The 12,262-nt window shown below is 48.7% G+C and overlaps 1 protein-coding gene across 3 annotated transcripts in view; it reads right to left on the bottom strand.

Annotated features, from left to right (window-relative positions):
• Positions 1–11,918, bottom strand: part of MAF1 (MAF1 homolog, negative regulator of RNA polymerase III) — a 30,927-nt gene extending 19,009 nt beyond the window's left edge. Inside the window, exon 1 of one of the 3 annotated variants that reach the window (XM_074986431.1) lies at positions 11,576–11,918. The gene's annotated coding sequence lies outside the window, so the exon portion shown is untranslated. Of the gene's footprint in view, positions 1–11,331; positions 11,347–11,575 lie in introns of those variants that run through there. The other 2 variants (XM_074986433.1, XM_074986432.1) reach the window with 2 other exon arrangements.
• Positions 11,919–12,262: the final 344 nt, after the last annotated feature.

The following is a 12,262-nucleotide window of genomic DNA, read 5'->3' as shown; positions in this document are numbered from 1 at the left end:
TCAAGCATGGAAACGATACTTGGGTAATACTGCTACATTAGCACACAGAGGTCTCAGCCACTGTGAGGAGATGGAATAGCTGAAACGCTGGTCTGACTCACTATGGCCATTCTGATGTTAGTCTTTGTGGCCAAAAGTGTCACACAGGACGTTCACATTCAGCTGACTGGAAAACAATTGGGGGTCAAGCAGTGGACACAGCCCCTGCTTCTCAGGCCAGTCTCCCATCCTATAAGCATGGCCGTCAGTCTTTGCTCCTAAACTTGTATATTTAGCATATTAAAACACACACTGTATGCTTGTATCCAACTTCTCAAGTGAGCTGGATTGCTCTGTATCAGTGACTTGTCTACGTTATCATTTGCCATGTAACCAATTCTGGATCTTCTATAAATTTTATCAGTGACATAAAAGTGTTCAATAACCCGAAGCCAAGAACCTGTTCCCCTCAAGATCCCTCAGGAAACACACTTGCACAATGGCAGTTCCCTATTTAGTCTCAAAGGCCGTGTCTACACTAGCCCCAAACTTCAAAATGGCCATGTAAATAACCATTTCGAAGTTTACTAATGAAGCGCTGAATATGTATTCAGCGCCTCATTAGCATGCGGGCGGCCGCAGCACTTTGAAATTGATGCGGCTCGTCCCGACGGGGCTCCTTTTCGAAAGGACCCCGCCTACTTCAAAGTCCCCTTATTCCCATCTGCTCACAGGAATAAGGGGACTTTGAAGTAGGCGGGGTCCTTTCGAAAAGGAGCCCCGTCGGGACGAGCCGCGCAGCGGCGAGCCGTGTCAATTTCTAAGTGCCGCGGCCGCCCGCATGCTAATGAGGCGCTGAATATGTATTTCAGCGCTTCATTAGTAAACTTCGAAATGGTTATTTACATGGCCATTTCGAAGTTTGGGGCTAGTGTAGACACGGCCAAAGTGTAACAAGAATCAGCCAGACGTTAATTCAGTAAGTGTGCACCCTGAGACTGTATCATTCAGAGTTTTTCATCAGAATGTTGGGAGGTATCAAGTCGAACACCTCACAGAAATCTATGTACAGTATAGCAACAGTTCCACCTCTATCAAGCAAACTTGTAATCTGATCAAAACAAGATATCAAGTTAGTTTGATAACTGAATGAGCCCATGATGATTTGCATTAATTACAGCAAACGCCTTTACGTAGTTATTAATCAAATCTTACATCAATTGCTCTTTTATCTTGCCCAGGATTAGTGTCGGGCTGACAGACCTATTACCCTGGTCACCTTGTTTACCCTTTCTGAAAACTGGCACAACAACATTAGCTTTTTTCCCCCTGTACCTTATTATTAGGGTATACTTCTGGGTGCTCAATCTTCAAAGACCTTCTGAGTTGGGTTAAGCAACACGGTGCTTAAACCACCACCTGCCACCTGGAGCCCTGCTTAAAGTAAGCCTCCTGCCACTGATGTCATATCCATGACAAGGGTGAAAAGCACAGCCAAAAAATCCCAACACATACACAGCTTCCATGCAACTGAAAACCAACTGTAATCCCAACACAAAGGAGGCGAAGCGGTCCCTGACTGATAAGCAAACAGCTGCATGCAGCTTTGGTAGCCTTAGGCCCAGGACAGCATCTCAGGGAGTGCCCTGTCCTAAGGAGCCCTCTCCACAGTCTACTTTGAAAGCATCCAGTGGCCCTTGACTGCAGGGAGATCGGTAAGGAAGGGATTTGCTAACTGAACTCATCTCGGGAAGCTACTGAGAGACTGGCAACACCACAGAGAGAAACCCTCTTTGTCAAAAAGCCATTGTCTGAGTCCCGGAGGTCTAGTTACAAGGCTTTACAACTCCAGACAATAATGAACAAAGAGAAGACTTTTGGATGTTGAGACCTAAAGGAAAACAGACCAGAGCTACTCTCTAATGGTGCCTACAGGGAGAGGGCAAGAGCCCTGCAGGAGACAGTTAGGGAATAGGTGGTAGCATATGCTTCAAGGACAAGGCTTGAGAACTTCAGTTCCTACCCCTATTCCCCCCACCCCCACCTGACTGCATTCAACTGTCCCCTGGGCTGGATAAGGCCAACAGGCTGCACATTAGCTGTAATTTGAGCTACCATAATCTGAAATGCAGTCAGCCAAACTCTGAGGGATTGAGTTGGCATCTGAAAGGGCTGTATGAGCCAGGTGACGGAGCATTGTAGAGATACTTGGACTGTTCAGAGAAAATAAAATATTAAACAATTACAATCCATAACTGATAGGGACCAAATTCTGACAGAAATTTTTCCTGAACCCACTCTTCTGGATGAAAGTACTCAACCTCATCATCAGAAGCACACTCCCACACACCAGGATACCAACTTAAAGTGGGACCAGCCTCACCCAGAACAACCACTACAAAACCTCCAGACATGCCTCCACTGCCAGGATGCTCAACCCACTCAGGGCACACCCTTCAAGATCCATGGGTTGTACACAGCCTTTCACAATGTGTGCAAACCTCAGGCAGGGCACTAAGTGCCCCAACACTACCACAGTGGGCGAAACCAGACAACCACTGAACTCTCCAATACACTTGAACAGGAAAATGATAAAAAGACAGAACACACCGTATGACCAAAGAGCAAACACTTCATACCATGATCCCTTCAGCTCTGACCTCTCAATCCCTGCCTGTGACAGAAGCCTGCACAGCACCTTCCAAAGACACACCTGGCAGCTTCAGCTCCTGCCTGGGCTAGACGCTAACACTCACGAACTGAGCAGATACATTGAATTTATGGCTCATTACAAAAAACCTGTCAGCCACTAAACTTTTTTTGTCCTCTGACTGCAACTGTACTGACAGGCCACTTCATTCTAGTGTCTTCTGCAGTGTGTGGAAGCTCCTTCATTTTTAGTTTCAACTGGTTTTTAACTGAAGAAATCCTGAGTTTTACCAAAAAAGGTATTGTTTCTTTGCCCTATTTCTACCATGGTGTTGTACCATTCAAATACATAAACACATAACTAATTAGGAAAGTACAATATATTGCATAATATGAACATAAAGTAGTAGGATAATACATTACGCTATGTGTATACCAAAAGCTGCCTGTTGAAGTCATGCAATATATTAGTAGAGGAGACACAAACAGGCACACACTCAAGCTCCAAAGTATGCATGCACCTGAATGTCCTGATGAGTTGCATGCCCACCACATATGTAATTCAAGTGGGTTGGTAATGGTTTAAAGATATGACACATTCAAATGGGAAGAAAACAAAAATCTGTTTCAGAAAACAAGGAAGTATTCAAAAGTTGTAAAAAACAAAAAACAGGAGAAAAGGACAAAGCTGAGTATCTGTATGCTCCTCAAATGGGGTGGCCCAATTATTAAACGTAAATGTTTATAAGGTAAAACAGTTCTAAACCTAAAATGGTAAACTGTTTATTGAAATGAAGTTTTACTTGTGGATTAGAAATATTTTTTTTTTAACTTGGAGGTGGAACTAGTTTTGAGTTCTGTTTTAGTTCTGCAACAAACCACATTGAGTCCAGTTCATCAAATCATGAATCTACACTTCTCACCTATCCTTCTGTCCATGAAAATAAACCACAATATTTTCCTACCATTTTCATCTGTTTTTGTTGTTGTAGTAAACAAACATTGAAAAATTCTGAGGAAAAATTAAATAGAATAACCCCCCAAAACAACGGGACCTAAATTTGCAGTAATTATGTCTTCTAAACAATACGTTCCACCTTGTATTTAGCTGTGACGCTCACAGAGTGCCCTTCCCAGACCTGAAGAGCTCTGTGTAGCTCGAAAACTTGTCTCTTTCACCAACAGAAGAAAGAAAAAAATTATTGCCTCAAGAGCAAGATACTCGTCAGAAGGTAAAATTCAAGAAACAGCAATTTGTGCCAAATGCGTAACTGGCTAAAAGACTTGTGGGAAGAGTCCCAGAAGGAACCTTTGAGCTCTGAGCTCACTGCACAGACCAATTAGACTCCAGCTGTGGAGAGATTTTACTGTTGACAATAAAGCATACAGAGTGCAGGTGACCCACTTCCCACCTCAGCAAAATCAAGCACATACCCAGCTGTAATTAAGACCATACCCAAAGACTTGCTTTAAAAACTAATTTATTTTCCTCATAGGTCTCAGCAAATCCCCTCTCTGAGGCCAAGCACCTTGCTCTCCTTGGGGAGCTAGCCTTCCCCAGCACTTCCCAAAGAACCTCAGCTTTCAGTCAAAAGCATTAGAAGCCTGATTCTCATCTCTGCTTCAGCAGCACAAAGCTGCCACAACTGGAAGAGGCCCCCTGTGCATTGAATGCTGTAGGACAGCAGCTCCCAGGCTTACCTTCCAGCCCCTGTCCTGGGTAATGGGGCATCTGTATAAGCCCTAGATACAAGAGCAGGGAGTTCATCAATTAGAGCTGCCATGTCAGTTCCATTCTGCTGCTAGAGAAGTCCTACTAGGGGAAATGAGGCAAAATGCTATTGCCCCGCAAAGGAACAGTGAAGATGTCCACAGCCAGAGAAATAGATGGCATTACAGGAACCCTGCACTGCACTGAATGAGTGGGACCATGATACTTCCACACAGTTATGGAAGAGACCCAGGTAGATTTGCTGCTACAGAAAGGCAACTGAGACAGGGCTCCCCACTGCAAGGACCATTTCTCTGTAGTAAAGGAGGAAAGACCAATCAGCAATGGTTTAAGCAGTAAACTTTAAAAATTCATAGTCAGAAATGCTTCCCTAAAGAAAAAGGATAATTATATAATGGAACAGGAAACCAATCAAGGTTACAAGATCATTATCCTGCTACATGACCAGACGTGTGGCTGATGCTGAAAGCTAATAAAAATGATTTGACAGTGAGGCAAGAACAAGTCTGTGAGCTAACAAATGCTACAATCCAAATATTTATGCAAACCACCATGCTATATTAGTGAAACATTAAGACTAAAAATCTCTCATCTGAGAAACTGGCCAACTGTGGGAGAAACCATTGAACAAGCCAGTAAGCATATGGCTTATAGGTGTGTTTAGTGGTTAATGACTTTAGTATCCCTAATTTGATTTCAGTTTCACACTGTTTCTCTCTCTTGTTCTCTTCCTGGAGTCATAAAAGATCCTTTTCTCCCACCGTTGGCCAATTTCTCTGATGTGAGATTTGCTCCTGCCTCACTGTCCGTAAAATGAGCAAACACTGCAGCTAGGTCCATTTCTGGGATCTGGGATCTCATTATTGTAGCATATATGGGACTCTGTATAGCAGATTACTACTCACTTCTGGGCTGCTTTTCATATCAGAGTACCAGGAGCATGTCCTAGAGTGTGTACCCCTACTGAATTATCAGCAAGTGAATAATGACGGAGAAAGAGTGAAAGGGAGTGAAGAAGGACCTGCGCATCTCCTACTGCGCAGACTGCAGCCAGAGGCGTCATCCACACAGTCTGTTCACAAAAGACACCCTCGACTTGGGCAGCAACTTTGTCTAGAAGAGACTAGGAAAGGCAGAAAGCAAAGTATACGTGTGAAGATTACAGAATGGGTAAAGGCATAAATATTGTAGCCTTTACTTTTAGTCCATTCCTATCACCCGGCAGGAACTACTCTTGTGGTTTCCCTGCTACCCAAATGCACTCTTGGACTTCTTGCTTTTTAGTAAGGCTGTTGCTCATCGGAGCAGGGACTCAGCCCTCCAACCCCTTTCTCTAAATCTCCAGTTAGCGTGTTCAGAATCAGGAATAGCAGGAGGTACCTTCAACTGCAAAACAGTTGTCAACTACAGTGAGCAAAGCTCTGGAGCAATAAGGGGCCTACCTAGGCTAGCAGGTGGGCCACGAGTGGCCCCCCTCCATCTCAGTAGGCCACAAGATGGTGTCCCAGGATAGGACCACTTTTCTAACTGGGCTTGTACACCTAGAATTCGTAGGATGTGCTTTGTGAACCAAAGCAGCACTTTGACTGTGAGAGCTGTGTGCTCCCTCAGCATCCAATGTGTGCAATCAGCATCCACCTCACTTCATGTGCCCTTGTTTTATGTGCATGTCACTTTTGTAACACCAACAGGGGAAAAAAAATACGTGGATGGAAACCGGCAGAATCTGGCAACCCTGCACCTTGACAACAGTAAGCAAAAGGTCTTGTGGGCTGGACAAAGAACCCTGACAGGCTGCATATGGCCTGAGGATTGCAGGTTACCCACCACTGCTCTGTAGATTCCCAGGACAGGAACCCATAAGAATCTAAGAGCTGCCATATATGCTAACAGCAACAGCCCATACAGATGAGTATCTTGTCTCCAAGAGTGGTCTGCACCAGAGGTTCAAGGAATGTTTACCAAACAGGGCTTTTGGAGATCCATCCATTCTCCTTCCCGACTGGCAGTCAGAGATTTAGGGTTGCTTGGAGCACAGAGTTGCAATCCTGATCAACATTCCCTCTAATATTTTCCATCTGTGTGCAGAATAGATTTATTTATGTGCACCACCACTAGAAACAAAAACCTAGGTGTGGCACTCTGCTAATCAGCTAGGCAGCATCTGAATATCTCCTGAGTGGCTGCACAAGTACACAGTGTATAGGGAACACTGATCCTGACCACTTTGGCTAACACAGAAAAAAACAAAATAAAACCAAACCAAACACCCAAGCAGTCCAGCACCTTAAAAACTAATAATTTTGTTTATTTGGTAATGAACTTTGTGGGCTAAGGGGAGACAATGACTATCTTCCACTAACTTTACCTAGATCTTTTCTTTTTCCCAACTAAGTGGTTATACTTTTGGCCATAACAACAACATCCCATAGTGACCATTTCCACAGGTTACCTGTGCACTGTGTGAAAAAATATTTCATCTTGTTGATATCAAAAGTACTGCCTACTGATTTCATCAGTTGACCACTAGTTTTTGTCCTGCGGAGACAGTAAGACATTATCTACACAGGCAGATGAACAACACAAGTTTTCCTTTTCAGAGGTGTTGAGCAAGCAAGCAAGCACGCATCCCCAGGAAAGACAAAAGCTCTGCAGACAAGTGCCTGAGTGCATAGTGATTTGTCAGCAGAAGAGCTCTCCTGCTGACAAAGCTAATCCCACTAACTGGGGGTGAAAGTTTGTTGGCTCTCCTGTCAACGAAAGAGTGACTACACTGTGCAACTTTTAGTGGCATGGATGTGGCAACAGTTACATCATTAAACACTGCATAGTGTAGACAAATCCTAAAGAACACTTCTCTATTCACTTTTTCCATACCAAGTACAATTTCCCCCACCACTTAGTCATCTGTTTTCCAAGATGAACAGCACTAATCATTTTAGCCTTTCCTCATACAGAATCTGTTCCATACTCAACCATTTTTGTTTCTCTTCTCTGAATCCTTTCAAATTTCCTCTCTGAGATGAGGCAACCAAAACCAGACACAGCATTCAAGCTGTGGGTGCACCAGGGATATAAAGCACTGCATTATGGTATTATCTGCCTTACTTTCTATTCCTTCTTAATACTCAACATTCCCCCTCTGTCCCATCACCATTGTGTGTATGTGTAACTGGAATTATTTTTTCCAACATACATTACTTTTTTCTTCTAAGTATAGGGTTTCCTTCATTTGACATTATGTTTCTCAGTCACCCAGTTTTGTGACATTCTCCTAGAACTCACTGCACACAACTGTGGGCTTAACTGTCCTGAGTAATTTTAGATCATCTGCAAATTTGCCATTTCACTGTTCACTTCCTTTTTCAGATAATGAACGAATATGTTGAACAACACAGGTCCCAGTACAATCTTGGTAACCACTCTCCACTGGGGAAACTGACCATTTATTTTTACTCTTTGCTTCCTAGCTCTTAACCCATTATTGATGCACAAGAACAGATTCCTTGCTGATACTTGTCACCATGCAAGGCACTGTATTTAGCCGTATTGAGTGGAATCAAAGATACAGACTAATACGGCTACCGCTCTCATACTTGCTCTCCTGTGATTATTCGGTTCCCTTAAGAGCCTTGGGTGAGTGACCTTCTCAAAGACTTCTGCAAATACATGCACAGCTTATTCACTTGATCAGCTATGTCCATGTGCTTCCTGACAGCCACAAAATATTCTAATAGATTAGCGAAACATGACTTTCCTTTACAATAATCAAATTGTGTTTGTTTGTGTGCCTAATAATTCTGTTTTGTTTTTATAGTTTACACCAATTTGTCCAGTATTTACATTGGGCCTATCAGTCTGCAAGTGACAAGAATCAACTCTGAAGCCCTTATTTAACATTGGCATTACATTAGCTACTTTCCAGTCATCTAGTACAGATGTTTGTTTCAGAGTTCGATGACAAGCTACAGTGAGTAGTTTTGCACTTGCAAATGTGAATTTCCAACAACTCTTGGGCTAATACAATCTGGTCCTGCAGACTTATTACTATGTAATTTAACAGCAGGCAATCTTTCAACTTATGAGTCAATTCTGTCAACCAGGATCAGTTTGGAGCCAATGGTATCATAAAATATACCATATATGTGACTAAGCCTAATTACATCTGGGCTACGTCTACACGTGCACCCGACTTCGAAATAACTTATTTCGATGTTGCGACATCGAAATAGGCTATTTCGATGAATAACGTCTACACGTCCTCCAGGGCTGGCAACGTCGATGTTCAACTTCGACGTTGCTCAGCCCAACATCGAAATAGGCACAGCGAGGGAACGTCTACACGCCAAAGTAGCACACATCGAAATAAGGGAGCCAGGCACAGCTGCAGACAGGGTCACGGGGCGGACTCAACAGCAAGTCGCTCCCTTAAAGGGCCCCTCCCAGACACACTTTCATTAAACAGTGCAAGATACACAGAGCCAACAACTAGTTGCAGACCCTGTATATGCAGCACGGACCCCCAGCTGCAGCAGCAGCAGACAGAAGCCCTGGGCTAAGGGCTGCTGCCCACGGTGACCACAGAGCCCCGCAAGGGCTGGAGAGAGAGTATCTCTCAACCCCGCAGCTGATGGCCGCCATGGAGGACCCCGCTATTTCGATGTTGCGGGACGCGGATCGTCTACACGTCCCTACTTCGATGTTGAACGTCGAAGTAGGGCGCTATTCCCATCCCCTCATGGGGTTAGCGACTTCGACGTCTCGCCGCCTAACGTCGATTTCAACTTCGAAATAGCGCCCGACGCGTGTAGACGTGACGGGCGCTATTTCGAAGTTAGTGCCGCTACTTCGAAGTAGCGTGCACGTGTAGACACAGCTCTGGTGATTTGTCCCAGGAATGCCATAAGTGTGTTTATTGGTAGCAAAAGGATCACTCTGCTCACCATAATAGAAGTGATGACTGACTAAAGTCTGTTATCTTACGTCTAAATCTGTTGTGGAGAAGCAGAGGTCAGAAGAAATTGGTTTTGGTAGCTGATATAACAGGTACCCTGCCCACCCAGATTCAAGAGTTTTATCTTACCAAAAGACAAACAACACTGCCTTGGGACAGGAGTCTGGCAAGAATACCAAGATAATATTTAGGCTGGTATAATACTTTTCTCCCTCCATCCGAGAATTTCTGAGGCGTGCAATACTTTAAGGCAGGGATTCCCAACCTATGGTTCGGGATCCTGTGATGGAGTGGGGGGAGTGCATGTGTGAGTCAGGCTGGATGTGAGAGGCAAGCAGAGCAGCTCCCAGTGGCTAAGGATGACCCTGAGGCTACAAATGGCAGGTAACACCTCTGCCCTGAACAAAGAGGAGGGAGGAGCCAAGCTGGGTTTTTGAATGGGGGAAACGGCAGTTAGATGCTAGGGGAAGAGGAGCTGGAAGGCAGCCAGCCTGAGGAGGAGGAAAGCTACACCCCAGAGGGGCACCCCTCGGGGTCTTCTCCCCAGGACGGGTTGGAAGGACTGTCTCTGACTGCTGTACTGTCGCTTCTGTGAGAAACTGGGCATCTGTTGCCTAATAAACCTTGTGTTGTACCTGCTGAGTGAGAGTCACTCCTGCCAGCGGATGGGGTGCAGTGCAGGGGGACCCCTGAACCCCATCACAGACCCAAACATGGGTCACAATTAGATTTGCTAAGGGTGACTGGCTGGGCTCTTAAGGAGCCATTTGCAGCCACTTGACTCCTCCTTGGCTCCTAGTGCCATGCTGAAACGGAACTCAATTTAGTTGGTTTAACAGCTGGCAGGGGGGATCCTACCCTGAAACCAATTAAACTGAGTATCATTTAAGCCAGCAAGGGGGGAAGGGAATAGGAAGGCTAGGCCGGGCAGAGGAGACGGCAGCCCAACAAAGGAGCAGTGGTGGTCAGCAGTGGCAACTTGGAACTCCCCTGTGATGTGGGGATGGCTGGGGTGGCTAAGACAGGTTTAAACCTGTGGATGCAGGGAGAGGGGATGACAGCTGTTCCGGGTTCCATGCTCCAGCTGGATCCCAGCACGCTGCTGCGGAGTCCCCGACTCCCTGACCTGGGATCCTGTGGCTGGTGCTGCTGGCCAGAGCTAAGCACCCTAGCTGGCTTCAAGGACTTGGAGCTGGAGGGGTTTGCCTCCACGCCCGCTGGAGATTCCACAGCTGGCACTGCCGGCCAGGGCTCTGTGTCCTAGCTGGCTCCCAGCTGCAGGGTCTCCACCTGTGCCCCGTTTTTTGGAAATCTTATACGGAACAGGTAGCCCTGGCTGGGGATCCCATGGGTGAGGCTACCCGTCCCATATAAGTTTTCCAAAAGTCTGGCAACCCTAGCTGAGAGGCGTTTAAGCCCAGAGGGGTGGGGAGGAGTCGAGAAGGGTTTAAGCCAGAGGGTGGAGGGGTGCACTTTCCCCAGGGGTGAACCTCCTCTCTCCCCGAGCCCCCTCTCCAGTCCTGAATTGCCTTTGGTCTGTCTCAGGGTCTTCCTGAAATGTGAAAACGGATCCCCATCTCAAGAAGGCTGGGACCCGCTGCTTGAGGGCCTCCCTATCTAGCCATGGAGAGTGGGAATCAGGCAATGTCGGGGCCACACAACACCTCCTGCCCATCCTTTAATGTACCGTCTCCTCCCTCTGGCACCTGCCCATGAAACCCACTCTTGAGGCAGGAGGCCTCGGCCTGCGGCCAGGGGCAGCGAGGGAGTCACTGCTGGGCAATGACGCTACTGACCTCCGGGGCGGTACAGTCAGGAAGGAGGGCGGATTCCAGTGCGAGGCGCCAGGCGCCGGGCGACTGGTCCCAGGGCTCGCACTGCACCCCCGGGGCGCCCCTCCCAGCCGGTGACCCCGCTCCCAATGCCCAGCATGCAGTGCTCCATCCCGCCCGGGCACCCCCCGGAGCGCGACGCTCCGGCCCCCGCCCGACCGGGGTGCAGCCCCAGGGCACCCCACCTGCCGCCCTGCACCGCGCCGCGCCGCCAGGACCGGGCTCGCGGCCGCTGCAGGCTACAAACCCCACGGCGGCGGGTGCAGCGCGCAGTGCGTCACAGGAGTTTGGCCAGCCCCCCAGACTACAACTCCCAGCATGCCAAGCGCCGCCGCGCCGCTTCCGCCCGCTCGGCCCTTCTGGCGCGCTGCACGCTGGGAGCTGTAGTCCCAGCGCTCCCGCGCGGTGAGACGTCGGGCCAGGACCTACGCGCGTCTCGCTGGTCGGGTCCCGGCAGGTCTCGCGGCGGCGGCGGCTGCTCCCTCACTCCCGCGGGGCCCGCGAGCGGCACGGGGGGCGGGCAAAGCTCGGACGGGGCGTCTCCACCTCGGCCGCCGGCCGGCTCCTCGTCGCGGCCCGCCGGGCCTCCGCCCGCCTCCACATGTCCCCGGCTGGCCGGGACGGAGCGACTGACCGACGGAACCCGCGACCCCTGGCTGGCGGCGGCAGCTGCCCCGTCTCCTCAGGCGCCGGATGACAACAGGAGCGCCGCCGCCCCCGCGCCGCGATTGACCCGCTGTCCCGTCAGCCCGCCCACTCCTATTGGAGGAGGTACATGCCAAGCACCGCGCTTCTAGCCTCTAATTGGCTGCAGAGGGTGCAAATAAAGACGAGGACCCGCCCACCGACGAGCGAGAACCTCCGTCTGATCGCGGCGGCTGTCGGCCTCTGGTTGGCTGGTGGGACAAAGCGCGGGCCGCGGCCCGGCGAGTGCGGGGGGGGCGGCGTTAAAGGGGGCACAGGCCTCAGGGGGCGTGGGGCCACCCCCGGTGCATCCCGGCCACCCCCTCCCCAGGGAGAGCCACCCCCCGCGGAGAGCCACACATCCCCCCGTGCATCCCAGCCACCCCCCCCTCAGGGAGAGCCACCCCCCCCCGGAGAGCCACACATCCCCCC

Source organism: Carettochelys insculpta, chromosome 2 (genome assembly GCF_033958435.1).
Source record: "Carettochelys insculpta isolate YL-2023 chromosome 2, ASM3395843v1, whole genome shotgun sequence".
Classification (NCBI taxonomy): Eukaryota; Metazoa; Chordata; order Testudines; family Carettochelyidae; genus Carettochelys; species Carettochelys insculpta.
Note: the sequence above shows the minus strand (reverse complement) of the source record. Positions and strands in the feature narration are given on the sequence as shown.